Source organism: Tasmannia lanceolata, unplaced genomic scaffold (assembly GCF_043159265.1).
Source record: "Tasmannia lanceolata isolate RefF3 unplaced genomic scaffold, GAP_Taslan_0.1 ptg000037l, whole genome shotgun sequence".
In the NCBI taxonomy this organism is placed as follows: domain Eukaryota; kingdom Viridiplantae; phylum Streptophyta; class Magnoliopsida; order Canellales; family Winteraceae; genus Tasmannia; species Tasmannia lanceolata.
The window spans coordinates 35,373,072-35,388,908 of record NW_027518714.1 but is presented as its reverse complement, the minus strand read 5'-3'; positions in this window follow the sequence as shown (position 1 = coordinate 35,388,908).

The window sequence follows — 15,837 nt, the reverse complement described above, 5'->3', positions numbered from 1 at the left end:
TTAGATGTGGGAAATCCTCGAGATAGTGTTAATAAGCTTTTTACCAAGTTTTGAGATCAGGATGAGATGGTATTGAATCTTCGATTTAGTTGATAAAGCAAGAAGATTGAAAAATAGAAAGTTTCTTATTTTAGAAACTTTTCAAAACATCAATTTTTAGCCATAGGAGACCTTAGAGATTGGGTCAAGTAGCTTTTAGCCACATTTTGACGTGTGGATGAGATGGTATTGAAACTTAGATTTAGTTGATGAAGGACCCCCTTTTATTGTATTGAAACCCTAGCGATGATGTCAACCAACTTCTAGCCACGTTTTGGGTTGAGAATCAGAGGGTATTGAATCTTAGATTTAGCTGCTGAAGGATGGAGATTGAAAAAATAGAAAGCTTCTTATTTTAGAAACTTTATAAAACATCCATCTTTTGGACATAAGAAACCCTAGAGATGGTGTCAAGAAGTTTTTTGCCAAGTTTTAAGATTAGGATGAAAGGGTATTGAACCTTAGATTTAGTTGCTAAAGGATAGAGATTGAAGAAATAAAAAGTTTCTTATTTTAGAACCTTTTCAAAACATCAATTCTTAGCCAAAGGAGACCCTAGAGATGGGGTCAAGGAGCTTTTAGCCATATTTTGAGGTGTGGATGAGATGGTATTGAAACTTAGATTTAGTTATGAAGGACCCCTTTTATTGTATTGAAACCCTAGCGATGATGTCAACCAACTTCTAGCCACGTTTTGGGTTGAGAATCAGAGGGTATTGAATCTTAGATTTAGCTGCTGAAGGATGGAGATTGAAAAAATAGAAAGCTTCTTATTTTAGAAACTTTATAAAACATCCATCTTTTGGACATAAAAACCCTAGAGATGGTGTCAAGGAGTTTTTTGCCAAGTTTTAAGATTAGGATGAGTGGGTATTGAATCTTAGATTTAGTTGCTAAAGGATAGAGATTGAAGAAATAAAAAGTTTCTTATTTAAGAAACTTTATAAATATCAATCTTTTACTTTTTGTAAACCTTAGATATGGTGTCGAAGTGCTTTTAGCTATGTTTTGAGATGAGGATTAGGTGGTATTGAATCATAGATTTAGTTGATGAAGGATGGAGATTGAAAAATTACAAAGTTTCTTATTTTAGAAACTTTATAAAACATCCATCTTTTAGACATAGAAAACCCTAGATGTGGAGTAAAGAAGCTTTTAGCCAAGTTTGTAGAAGAGGATGAGATCGTATTGACTCTTAGATTTAGTTGTTTGAGGATATTGAACTAAAAAATAAAAAGTTTCTTATTTTAGAAACTCTAAAACATCCATCTTTTAGACATAAGAGACCCTGGAGATGGTGTCAAAGAGCTTTTGGCCAAGTTTTGGGATGATAAAGAGATGGTTTTAAATCTTAGATTTAGTTGATGGAAGATGGAGATTGAAAAAGTAGAAAGTTTCTTGTTTTAGAAACTTTATAAAATATCCATCTTTTAGACATAGGAAATCCTAGAGATGGTGTTAAGGAGGTTTCAGTCAAGTTTTGAGATGAGGATGTGATGGTATTGGATCTTGGATTTTGTTGATAAAGGATGGAGATTGAAAAAATAGACAGTTTATATAACATCAATCGTTTAGACATAGCTGACCCTAGAGATGGTGTCAATGAGCTTTTAGCCAAGTTTTGGATTGATGATGAGATGGTATTGAATCTTAGGTTTAGGTGATGAAGGATGGAGATTGAAAAAATAGAATGTTTCTTATTTTACAAACTTTATAAAACATCCATCTTTTAGACATTGGAAACTCGAGAGATGGTGTGAAGGAGCTTTTAGCAAAGTTTTGAGATGAGAATGAGAGGGTACTGAATCTTAGATTTATTTGCTGAATGATGGAGATTGAAAGAAAAAAAAGTTTCCCATTTTAGAAACTTTATAAAACATCAAACTTTTATTCTTAGTAAACCCTAGAGATGGTGTCAATGAGCTGAGATGAGGATTAGATGGTATTGAATCTTAGATTTAGTTGATGAAGGATGGAGATTGAAGAAATAGAAAGTTTATTATTTTAGAAACTTTATAAAACATCCATCTTTTAGACGTGGGAAATCCTCGAGATAGTGTTAATAAGCTTTTTGCCAAGTTTTGAGATCAGGATGAGATGGTATTGAATCTTCGATTTAGTTGATAAAGCAAGAAGATTGAAAAATAGAAACTTTCTTCTTTTAGAAACTTTTCAAAACATCAATTTTTAGCCATAGGAGACCCTAGAGATGGGGTCAAGGAGCTTTTAGCCACATTTTGACGTGTGGATGAGATGGTATTGAAACTTAGATTTAGTTGATGAAGGACCCCCTTTTATTGTATTGAAACCCTAGCGATGATGTCAACCAACTTCTAGCCACGTTTTGGGTTGAGAATCAGAGGGTATTGAATCTTAGATTTAGCTGCTGAAGGATGGAGATTGAAAAAATAGAAAGCTTCTTATTTTAGAAACTTTATAAAACATCCATCTTTTGGACATAAGAAACCCTAGAGATGGTGTCAAGGAGTTTTTTGCCAAGTTTTAAGATTACGATGAAAGGGTATTGAACCTTAGATTTAGTTGCTAAAGGATAGAGATTGAAGAAATAAAAAGTTTCTTATTTTAGAAACTTTATAAATATCAGTCTTTTGCTTTTTGTAAACCCTAGATATGGTGTCGAAGTGCATTTAGCTATGTTTTGAGATGAGGATTAGGTGCTATTGAATCATAGATTTAGTTGATGAAGGATGGAGATTGAAAAATTACAAAGTTTCTTATTTTAGAAACTTTATAAAACATCCATCTTTTAGACATAGAAAACCCTAGATGTGGAGTAAAGAAGCTTTTAGCCAAGTTTGTAGATTTAGTTGATTGATGAAGGAAGGATGAGATGGTATTGACTCTTAGATTTAGTTGATTGATGATATTGAATTAAAAAATAAAAAGTTTCTTATTTTAGAAACTCTAAAACATCCATCTTTTAGACATAAGAGACCCTGGAGATGGTGTTAAAGAGCTTTTGGCCCAGTTTTGGGATGATGAAGAGATGGTTTTAAATCTTAGATTTAGTTGATGGAAGATGGAGATTGAAAAAGTAGAAAGTTTCTTGTTTTAGAAACTTTATAAAATATCCATCTTTTAGACATAGGAAATCCTAGAGATGATGTTAAGGAGGTTTCAGTCAAGTTTTGAGATGAGAATGTGATGGTATTGGATCTTATATTTTGTTGATAAAGGATGGAGATTGAAAAAATAGAAAGTTCATATAACATCAATCGTTTAGACATAGCTGACCCTAGAGATGGTGTCAATGAGCTTTTAGCCAAGTTTTGATGATGAGATGGTATTGAATCTTAGGTTTAGCTGATGAAGGATGGAGATTGAAAAAATAGAAAGTTTCTTATTTTACAAACTTTATAAAACATCCATCTTTTAGACATTGGAAACTCGAGAGATGGTGTGAAGGAGGTTTTAGCAAAGTTTTGAGATGAGAATGAGAGGGTACTAAATCTTAGATTTATTTGCTGAATGATGGAGATTGAAAGAAAAAAAAGTTTCCCATTTTAGAAACTTTATAAAACATCAAACTTTTATTCTTAGTAAACCCCAGAGATGGTGTCAATGAGCTGAGATGAGGATTTGATGGTATTGAATCTTAGATTTAGTTTATGAAGGATGGAGATTGAAGAAATAGAAAGTTTATTATTTTAGAAACTTTATAAAACATCCATCTTTTAGATGTGGGAAATCCTCGAGATAGTGTTAATAAGCTTTTTGCCAAGTTTTGAGATCAGGATGAGATGGTATTTAATCTTCGATTTAGTTGATAAAGCAAGAAGATTGAAAAATAGAAAGTTTCTTATTTTAAAAACTTTTCAAAACATCAATTTTTAGCCATAGGAGACCTTAGAGATTGGGTCAAGTAGCTTTTAGCCACATTTTGACGTGTGGATGAGATGGTATTGAAACTTAGATTTAGTTGATGAAGGACCCCCTTTTATTGTATTGAAACCCTAGCGATGATGTCAACCAACTTCTAGCCACGTTTTGGGTTGAGAATCAGAGGGTATTGAATCTTAGATTTAGCTGCTGAAGGATGGAGATTGAAAAAATAGAAAGCTTCTTATTTTAGAAACTTTATAAAACATCAATCTTTTGGACATAAGAAACCCTAGAGATGGTGTCAAGGAGTTTATTTGCCAAGTTTTAAGATTAGGATGAGAGGGTATTGAACCTTAAATTTAGTTGCTAAAGGATAGAGATTGTAGAAATAAAAAGTTTCTTATTTTAGAAACTTTATAAATATCAATCCTTTAATTTTTGTAAACCCTTGATATTGTGTCGAAGTGCTTTTAGCTATGTTTTGAGATGAGGATTAGGTGGTATTGAATCATAGATTTAGTTGATGAAGGATGGAGATTGAAAAATTACAAAGTTTCTTATTTTAGAAACTTTATAAAACATCCATCTTTTAGACATAGAAAACCCTAGATGTGGAGTAAAGAAGCTTTTAGCCAAGTTTGTAGAAGAGGATGAGATCGTATTGACTCTTAGATTTAGTTGTTTGAGGATATTGAATTAAAAAATAAAAAGTTTCTTATTTTAGAAACTCTAAAACATCCATCTTTTAGACATAAGAGACCCTGGAGATGGTGTCAAAGAGCTTTTGGCCAAGTTTTGGGATGATGAAGAGATGGTTTTAAATCTTAGATTTAGTTGATGGAAGATGGAGATTGAAAAAGTAGAAAGTTTCTTGTTTTAGAAACTTTATAAAATATCCATCTTTTAGACATAGGAAATCCTAGAGATGGTGTTAAGGAGGTTTCAGTCAAGTTTTGAGATGAGGATGTGATGGTATTGGATCTTATATTTTGTTGATAAAGGATCGAGATTGAAAAAATAGAAAGTTCATATAACATCAATCGTTTAGACATAGCTGCCTAGAGATGGTGTCAATGAGCTTTTAGCCAAGTTTTGGATTGATGATGAGATGGTATTGAATCTTAGGTTTAGCTGATGAAGGATGGAGATTGAAAAAATAGAAAGTTTCTTATTTTACAAACTTTATAAAACATCCATCTTTTAGACATTGGAAACTCGAGAGATGGTGTCAAGGAGCTTTTAGCAAAGTTTTGAGATGAGAATGAGAGGGTACTGAATCTTAGATTTATTTGCTGAATGATGGAGATTGAAAGAAAAAAAAGTTTCCCATTTTATATACTTTATAAAACATCAAACTTTTATACTTAGTAAACCCTAGAGATGGTGTCAATGAGCTGAGATGAGGATTAGATGGTATTGAATCTTAGATTTAGTTGATGAAGGATGGAGATTGAAGAAATAGAAAGTTTATTATTTTAGAAACTTTATAAAACATCCATCTTTTAGACGTGTGAAATCCTCGAGATAGTATTAATAAGCTTTTTGCCAAGTTTTGAGATCAGGACGAGATGGTATTGAATCTTCGATTTAGTTGATAAAGCAAGAAGATTGAAAAATAGAAAGTTTCTTATTTTAAAAACTTTTCAAAACATCAATTCTTAGCCAAAGGAGACCCTAGAGATGGGGTCAAGGAGCTTTTAGCCATATTTTGAGGTGTGGATGAGATGGTATTGAAACTTAGATTTAGTTGATGAAGGACCCCTTTTATTGTATTGAAACCCTAGCGATGATGTCAACCAACTTCTAGCCACGTTTTGGGTTGAGAATCAGAGGGTATTGAATCTTAGATTTAGCTGCTGAAGGATAGAGATTGAAAAAATAGAAAGCTTCTTATTTTAGAAACTTTATAAAACATCCATCTTTTGGACATAAAAACCCTAGAGATGGTGTCAAGGAGTTTTTTGCCAAGTTTTAAGATTAGGATGAGAGGGTATTGAATCTTAGATTTAGTTGCTAAAGGATAGAGATTGAAGAAATAAAAAGTTTCTTATTTAAGAAACTTTATAAATATCAATCTTTTACTTTTTGTAAACCTTAGATATGGTGTCGAAGTGCTTTTAGCTATGTTTTGAGATGAGGATTAGGTGGTATTAAATCATAGATTTAGTTGATGAAGGATGGAGATTGAAAAATTACAAAGTTTCTTATTTTAGAAACTTTATAAAACATCCATCTTTTAGACATAGAAAACCCTAGATGTGGAGTAAAGAAGCTTTTAGCCAAGTTTGTAGAAGAGGATGAGATGGTATTGACTCTTAGATTTAGTTGTTTGAGGATATTGAATTAAAAAATAAAAAGTTTCTTATTTTAGAAACTCTAAAACATCCATCTTTTAGACATAAGAGACCCTGGAGATGGTGTCAAAGAGCTTTTGGCCAAGTTTTGGCATGATAAAGAGATGGTTTTAAATCTTAGATTTAGTTGATGGAAGATGGAGATTGAAAAAGTAGAAAGTTTCTTGTTTTAGAAACTTTATAAAATATCCATCTTTTAGACATAGGAAATCTTAGAGATGGTGTTAAGGAGGTTTCTGTCAAGTTTTGAGATGAGGATGTGATGGTATTGGATCTTATATTTTGTTGATAAAGGATGGAGATTGAAAAAATAGAAAGTTCATATAACATTAATCGTTTAGACATAGCTGCCTAGAGATGGTGTCAATGAGCTTTTAGCCAAGTTTTGGATTGATAATGAGATGGTATTGAATCTTAGGTTTAGCTGATGAAGGATGGAGATTGAAAAAATAGAAAGTTTCTTATTTTACAAACTTTATAAAACATCCATCTTTTAGACATTGGAAACTCGAGAGATGGTGTCAAGGAGCTTTTAGCAAAGTTTTGAGATGAGAATGAGAGGGTACTGAATCTTAGATTGATTTGCTGAATGATGGAGATTGAAAGAAAAAAAACTTTCCCATTTTATATACTTTATAAAACATCAAACTTTTATACTTAGTAAACCCCAGAGATGGTGTCAATGAGCTGAGATGAGGATTAGATGGTATTGAATCTTAGATTTAGTTGATGAAGGATGGAGATTGAAGAAATAGAAAGTTTATTATTTTAGAAACTTTATAAAACATCCATCTTTTAGACGTGGGAAATCCTCGAGATAGTGTTAATAAGCTTTTTGCCAAGTTTTGAGATCAGGACGAGATGGTATTGAATCTTCGATTTAGTTGATAAAGCAAGAAGATTGAAAAGTAGAAAGTTTCTTATTTTAGAAACTTTTCAAAACATCAATTTTTAGCCATAAGAGACCTTAGAGATGGGGTCAAGGAGCTTTTAGCCATATTTTGAGGTGTGGATGAGATAGTAGTGAAACTTAGATTTAGTTGATGAAGGACCCTTTTTTATTGTATTGAAACCCTAGAGATGATGTCAACCAACTTCTAGCCACGTTTTGGGTTGAGAATCAGAGGGTATTGAATCTTAGATTGAGCTGCTGAAGAATGGAGATTGAAAAAATAGAAAGCTTCTTATTTTAGAAACTTTATAAAACATCCATCTTTTGGACATAAGAAACCCTAGAGATGGTGTCAAGGAGTTTTTTGCCAAGTTTTAAGATTAGGATGAGAGGGTATTGAACCTTAGATTTAGTTGCTAAAGGATAGAGATTGAAGAAATAAAAAGTTTCTTATTTTAAAAACTTTATAAATATCAATCTTTTACTTTTTGTAAACCCTAGATATGGTGTCGAAGTGCTTTTAGCTATGTTTTGAGATGAGGATTAGGTGGTATTGAATCATAGATTTAGGTGATGAAGGATGTAGATTGAAAAATTACAAAGTTTCTTATTTTAGAAACTTTATAAAACATCCATCTTTTAGACATAGAAAACCCTAGATGTGGAGTAAAGAAGCTTTTAGCCAAGTTTGTAGAAGATGATGAGATGGTATTGACTCTTAGATTTAGTTGATTGAGGATATTGAATTAAAAAATAAAAAGTTTCTTATTTTTGAAACTCTAAAACATCCATCTTTTAGACATAAGAGACCCTGGAGATGGTGTCAAAGAGCTTTTGGCCAAGTTTTGGGATATTTAAGAGATGGTTTTAAATCTTAGATTTAGTTGATGGAAGATGGAGATTGAAAAAGTAGAAAGTTTCTTGTTTTAGAAACTTTATAAAATATCCATCTTTTAGACATAGGAAATCCTAGAGATGGTGTTAAGGAGGTTTTAGTCAAGTTTTGAGATGAGGATGTGATGGTATTGGATCTTGGATTTTGTTCATAAAGGATGGAGATTGAAAAAATAGAAAGTTTATATAACATCAATCGTTTAGACATAGCTGACCCTAGAGATGGTGTCAATGAGCTTTTAGCCAAGTTTTGGATTGATGATGAGATGGTATTGAATCTTAGGTTTAGGTGATGAAGGATGGAGATTGAAAAATAGAAAGTTTCTTATTTTACAAACTTTATAAAACATCCATCTTTTAGACATTGGAAACTCGAGAGATGGTGTGAAGGAGCTTTTAGCAAAGTTTTGAGATGAGAATGAGAGGGTACTGAATCTTAGATTTAATTGCTGAATGATGGAGATTGAAAGAAAAAAAAGTTTCTCATTTTAGAAACTTTATAAAACATCAAACTTTTATTCTTAGTAAACCCTAGAGATGGTGTCAATGAGCTGAGATGAGGATTAGATGGTATTGAATCTTAGATTTAGTTGATGAAGGATGGAGATTGAAGAAATTGAAAGTTTATTATTTTAGAAACTTTATAAAACATCCATCTTTTAGACGTGGGAAATCCTCGAGATAGTGTTAATAAGCTTTTTGCCAAGTTTTGAGATCAGGAGGAGATGGTATTGAATCTTCGATTTAGTTGATAAAGCAAGAAGATTGAAAAATAAAAACTTTCTTATTTTAGAAACTTTTCAAAACATCAATTTTTAGCCATAGGAGACCCTAGAGATGGGGTCAAGGAGGTTTTAGCCACATTTTGACGTGTGGATGAGATGGTATTGAAACTTAGATTTAGTTGATGAAGGACCCCCTTTTATTGTATTGAAACCCTAGCGATGATGTCAACCAACTTCTAGCCACGTTTTGGGTTGAGAATCAGAGGGTATTGAATCTTAGATTTAGCTGCTGAATGATGGAGATTGAAAAAATAGAAAGCTTCTTATTTTAGAAACTTTATAAAACATCCATCTTTTGGACATAAGAAACCCTAGAGATGGTGTCAAGGAGTTTTTTGCCAACTTTTAAGATTAGGATGAAAGGGTACTGAACCTTAGATTTAGTTGCTAAAGGATAGAGATTGAAGAAATAAAAAGTTTCTTATTTTAAAAACTTTATAAATATCAATCTTTTACTTTTTGTAAACCCTAGATATGGTGTCGAAGTGCTTTTAGCTATGTTTTGAGATGAGGATTAGGTGGTATTGAATCATAGATTTAGGTGATGAAGGATGGAGATTGAAAAATTACAAAGTTTCTTATTTTAGAAACTTTATAAAACATCCATCTTTTAGACATAGAAAACCCTAGATGTGGAGTAAAGAAGCTTTTAGCCAAGTTTGTAGAAGAGGATGAGATGGTATTGACTCTTAGATTTAGTTGATTGATGATATTGAATTAAAAAATAAAAAGTTTCTTATTTTAGAAACTCTAAAACATCCATCTTTTAGACATAAGAGACCTTGGAGATGGTGTCAAAGAGCTTTTGGCCCAGTTTTGGGATGATGAAGAGATGGTTTTAAATCTTAGATTTAGTTGATGGAAGATGGAGATTGAAAAAGTAGAAAGTTTCTTGTTTTAGAAACTTTATAAAATATCCATCTTTTAGACATAGGAAATCCTAGAGATCATGTTAAGGAGGTTTCAGTCAAGTTTTGAGATGAGGATGTGATGGTATTGGATCTTATATTTTGTTGATAAAGGATGGAGATTGAAAAAATAGAAAGTTCATATAACATCAATCGTTTAGACATAGCTGACCCTAGAGATGGTGTCAATGAGCTTTTAGCCAAGTTTTGGATTGATGATGAGATGGTATTGAATCTTAGGTTTAGCTGATGAAGGATGGAGATTGAAAAAATAGAAAGTTTCTTATTTTACAAACTTTATACAACATCCATCTTTTAGACATTGGAAACTCGAGAGATGGTGTGAAGGAGCTTTTAGCAAAGTTTTGAGATGAGAATGAGAGGGTACTGAATCTTAGATTTATTTGCTGAATGATGGAGATTGAAAGAAAAAAAAGTTTCCCATTTTAGAAACTTTATAAAACATCAAACTTTTATACTTAGTAAACCCTAGAGATGGTGTCAATGAGCTGAGATGAGGATTAGATGGTATTGAATCTTAGATTTAGTTGATGAAGGATGGAGATTGAAGAAATAGAAAGTTTATTATTTTAGAAACTTTATAAAACATCCATCTTTTAGACGTGGGAAATCCTCGAGATAGTGTTAATAAGCTTTTTGCCAAGTTTTGAGATCAGGACGAGATGGTATTGAATCTTCGATTTAGTTGATAAAGCAAGAAGATTGAAAAATAGAAAGTTTCTTATTTTAGAAACTTTTCAAAACATCAATTTTTAGCCATAGGAGACCCTAGAGATGGGGTCAAGGAGCTTTTAGCCATATTTTGAGGTGTGGATGAGATGGTATTGAAACTTAGATTTAGTTGATGAAGGACCCCCTTTTATTGTATTGAAACCCTAGCGATGATGTCAACCAACTTCTAGCCACGTTTTGGGTTGAGAATCAGAGGGTATTGAATCTTAGATTTAGCTGCTGAAGGATGGAGATTGAAAAAATAGAAAGCTTCTTATTTTAGAAACTTTATAAAACATCCATCTTTTGGACATAAGAAACCCTAGAGATGGTGTAAAGGAGTTTTTTGCCAAGTTTTAAGATTATGATGAGAGGGTATTGAGGCTTAGATTTAGTTGCGAAAGGATAGAGATTGAAGAAATAAAAAGTTTCTTATTTTAGAAACTTTATAAATATCAGTCTTTTACTTTTTGTAAACCCTAGATATAGTGTCGAAGTGCTTTTAGCTATGTTTTGAGATGAGGATGAGGTGGTATTGAATCATAGATTTAGTTGATGAAGGATGGAGATTGAAAAATTACAAAGTTTCTTATTTTAGAAACTTTATAAAACATCCATCTTTTAGACATAGAAAACCCTAGATGTGGAGTAAAGAAGCTTTTAGCCAAGTTTGTAGAAGATGATGAGATGGTATTGACTCTTAGATTTAGTTGATTGATGATATTGAATTAAAAAATAAAAAGTTTCTTATTTTAGAAACTCTAAAACATCCATCTTTTAGACATAAGAGACCCTGGAGATGGTGTCAAAGAGCTTTTGGCCCAGTTTTGGGATGATGAAGAGATGGTTTTAAATCTTAGATTTAGTTGATGGAAGATGGAGATTGAAAAAGTAGAAAGTTTCTTGTTTTAGAAACTTTATAAAATATCCATCTTTTAGACATAGGAAATCCTAGAGATCATGTTAAGGAGGTTTCAGTCAAGTTTTGAGATGAGGATGTGATGGTATTGGATCTTATATTTTGTTGATAAAGGATGGAGATTGAAAAAATAGAAAGTTCATATAACATCAATCGTTTAGACATAGCTGACCCTAGAGATGGTGTCAATGAGCTTTTAGCCAAGTTTTGGATTGATGATGAGATGGTATTGAATCTTAGGTTTAGCTGATGAAGGATGGAGATTGAAAAAATAGAAAGTTTCTTATTTTACAAACTTTATACAACATCCATCTTTTAGACATTGGAAACTCGAGAGATGGTGTGAAGGAGCTTTTAGCAAAGTTTTGAGATGAGAATGAGAGGGTACTGAATCTTAGATTTATTTGCTGAATGATGGAGATTGAAAGAAAAAAAAGTTTCCCATTTTAGAAACTTTATAAAACATCAAACTTTTGTACTTAGTAAACCCCAGAGATGGTGTCAATGAGCTGAGATGAGGATTAGATGGTATTGAATCTTAGATTTAGTTGATGAAGGATGGAGATTGAAGAAATAGAAAGTTTATTATTTTAGAAACTTTATAAAACATCCATCTTTTAGACGTGGGAAATCCTCGAGATAGTGTTAATAAGCTTTTTGCCAAGTTTTGAGATCAGGACGAGATGGTATTGAATCTTCGATTTAGTTGATAAAGCAAGAAGATTGAAAAATAGAAAGTTTCTTATTTTAGAAACTTTTCAAAACATCAATTTTTAGCCATAGGAGACCCTAGAGATGGGGTCAAGGAGCTTTTAGCCATATTTTGAGGTGTGGATGAGATGGTATTGAAACTTAGATTTAGTTGATGAAGGACCCCCTTTTATTGTATTGAAACCCTAACGATGATGTCAACCAACTTCTAGCCACGTTTTGGGTTGAGAATCAGAGGGTATTGAATCTTAGATTTAGCTGCTGAAGGATGGAGATTGAAAAAATAGAAAGCTTCTTATTTTAGAAACTTTATAAAACATCCATCTTTTGGACATAAGAAACCCTAGAGATGGTGTAAAGGAGTTTTTTGCCAAGTTTTAAGATTATGATGAGAGGGTATTGAGGCTTAGATTTAGTTGCGAAAGGATAGAGATTGAAGAAATAAAAAGTTTCTTATTTTAGAAACTTTATAAATATCAGTCTTTTACTTTTTGTAAACCCTAGATATAGTGTCGAAGTGCTTTTAGCTATGTTTTGAGATGAGGATGAGGTGGTATTGAATCATAGATTTAGTTGATGAAGGATGGAGATTGAAAAATTACAAAGTTTCTTATTTTAGAAACTTTATAAAACATCCATCTTTTAGACATAGAAAACCCTTGATGTAGAGTAAAGAAGCTTTTAGCCAAGTTTGTAGAAGAGGATGAGGTGGTATTGAATCTTAAATTTAGTTGATAGAGGATATTGAATTAAAAAATAGAAAGTTTCTTATTTTAGAAACTCTAAAACATCCATCTTTTAGACATAAGCGACCCTGGAGATGGTGTCAAAGAGCTTTTGGCCAAGTTTTGGGATGATGAAGAGATGGTTTTAAATCTTAGATTTAGTTGATGGAAGATGGAGATTGAAAAAGTAGAAAGTTTCTTGTTTTAGAAACTTTATAAAATATCCATCTTTTAGACATAGGAAATCCTAGAGATCATGTTAAGGAGGTTTCAGTCAAGTTTTGAGATGAGGATGTGATGGTATTGGATCTTATATTTTGTTGATAAAGGATGGAGATTGAAAAAATAGAAAGTTCATATAACATCAATCGTTTAGACATAGCTGACCCTAGAGATGGTGTCAATGAGCTTTTAGCCAAGTTTTGGATTGATGATGAGATGGTATTGAATCTTAGGTTTAGCTGATGAAGGATGGAGATTGAAAAAATAGAAAGTTTCTTATTTTACAAACTTTATACAACATCCATCTTTTAGACATTGGAAACTCGAGAGATGGTGTGAAGGAGCTTTTAGCAAAGTTTTGAGATGAGAATGAGAGGGTACTGAATCTTAGATTTATTTGCTGAATGATGGAGATTGAAAGAAAAAAAAGTTTCCCATTTTAGAAACTTTATAAAACATCAAACTTTTATACTTAGTAAACCCCAGAGATGGTGTCAATGAGCTGAGATGAGGATTAGATGGTATTGAATCTTAGATTTAGTTGATGAAGGATGGAGATTGAAGAAATAGAAAGTTTATTATTTTAGAAACTTTATAAAACATCCATCTTTTAGACGTGGGAAATCCTCGAGATAGTGTTAATAAGCTTTTTGCCAAGTTTTGAGATCAGGACGAGATGGTATTGAATCTTCGATTTAGTTGATAAAGCAAGAAGATTGAAAAATAGAAAGTTTCTTATTTTAGAAACTTTTCAAAACATCAATTTTTAGCCATAGGAGACCCTAGAGATGGGGTCAAGGAGCTTTTAGCCATATTTTGAGGTGTGGATGAGATGGTATTGAAACTTAGATTTAGTTGATGAAGGACCCCCTTTTATTGTATTGAAACCCTAGCGATGATGTCAACCAACTTCTAGCCACGTTTTGGGTTGAGAATCAGATGGTATTGAATCTTAGATTTAGCTGCTGAAGGATGGAGATTGAAAAAATAGAAAGCTTCTTATTTTAGAAACTTTATAAAACATCCATCTTTTGGACATAAGAAACCCTAGAGATGGTGTAAAGGAGTTTTTTGCCAGTTTTAAGATTATGATGAGAGGGTATTGAGGCTTAGATTTAGTTGCGAAAGGATAGAGATTGAAGAAATAAAAAGTTTCTTATTTTAGAAACTTTATAAATATCAGTCTTTTACTTTTTGTAAACCCTAGATATAGTGTCGAAGTGCTTTTAGCTATGTTTTGAGATGAGGACGAGGTGGTATTGAATCATAGATTTAGTTGATGAAGGATGGAGATTGAAAAATTACAAAGTTTCTTATTTTAGAAACTTTATAAAACATCCATCTTTTAGACATAGAAAACCCTTGATGTAGAGTAAAGAAGCTTTTAGCCAAGTTTGTAGAAGAGGATGAGGTGGTATTGAATCTTAAATTTAGTTGATAGAGGATATTGAATTAAAAAATAGAAAGTTTCTTATTTTAGAAACTCTAAAACATCCATCTTTTAGACATAAGCGACCCTGGAGATGGTGTCAAAGAGCTTTTGGCCAAGTTTTGGGATGATGAAGAGATGGTTTTAAATCTTAGATTTAGTTGATGGAAGATGGAGATTGAAAAAGTAGAAACTTTCTTGTTTTAGAAACTTTATAAAATATCCATCTTTTAGACATAGGAAATCCTAGAGATGGTGTTAAGGAGGTTTCAGTCAAGTTTTGAGATTCGGATGTGATGGTATTGGATCTTGGATTTTGTTGATAAAGGATGGAGATTGAAAAAATAGAAAGTTTATATAACATCAATCGTTTAGACATAGCTGACCCTAGAGATGGTGTCAATGAGCTTTTAGCCAAGTTTTGGATTGATGATGAGATGGTATTGAATATTAGGTTTAGCTGATGAAGGATAGAGATTGAAATAATAGAAAGTTTCTTATTTTACAAACTTTATAAAACATCCATCTTTTAGTCATTGTAAACTCGAGAGATGGTGTCAAGGAGCTTTTAGCAAAGATTTGAGATGAGAATGAGAGCGTACTGAATCTTAGATTTATTTGCTGAATGATGGATATTGAAAGAAAAAAAAGTTTCCCATTTTAGAGACTTTATAAAACATCAAACTTTTATACTTAGTAAACCCCAGAGATAGTGTCAATGAGCTGAGATGAGGATTAGATGGTATTGAATCTTAGATTTAGTTGATGAAGGATGGAGATTGAAGAAATAGAAAGTTTATTATTTTAGAAACTTTATAAAACATCCATCTTTTAGACGTGGGAAATCCTCGAGATAGTGTTAATAAGCTTTTTGCCAAGTTTTGAGATCAGGACGAGATGGTATTGAATCTTCGATTTAGTTAATAAAGCAAGAAGATTGAAAAATAGAAAGTTTCTTATTTTAGAAACTTTTCAAAACATCAATTTTTAGCCATAGGAGACCCTAGAGATGGGGTCAAGGAGCTTTTAGCCATATTTTGAGGTGTGGATGAGATGGTATTGAAACTTAGATTTAGTTGATGAAGGACCCCCTTTTATTGTATTGAAACCCTAGCGATGATGTCAACCAACTTCTAGCCACGTTTTGGGTTGAGAATCAGAGGGTATTGAATCTTAGATTTAGCTGCTGAAGGATGGAGATTGAAAAAATAGAAAGCTTCTTATTTTAGAAACTTTATAAAACATCCATCTTTTGGACATAAGAAACCCTAGAGATGGTGTCAAGGAGTTTTTTGCCAAGTTTTAAGATTAGGATGAGATGGTATTGAACCTTAGATTTAGTTGCTAAAGGATAGAGATTGAAGAAATAAAAAGTTTCTTATTT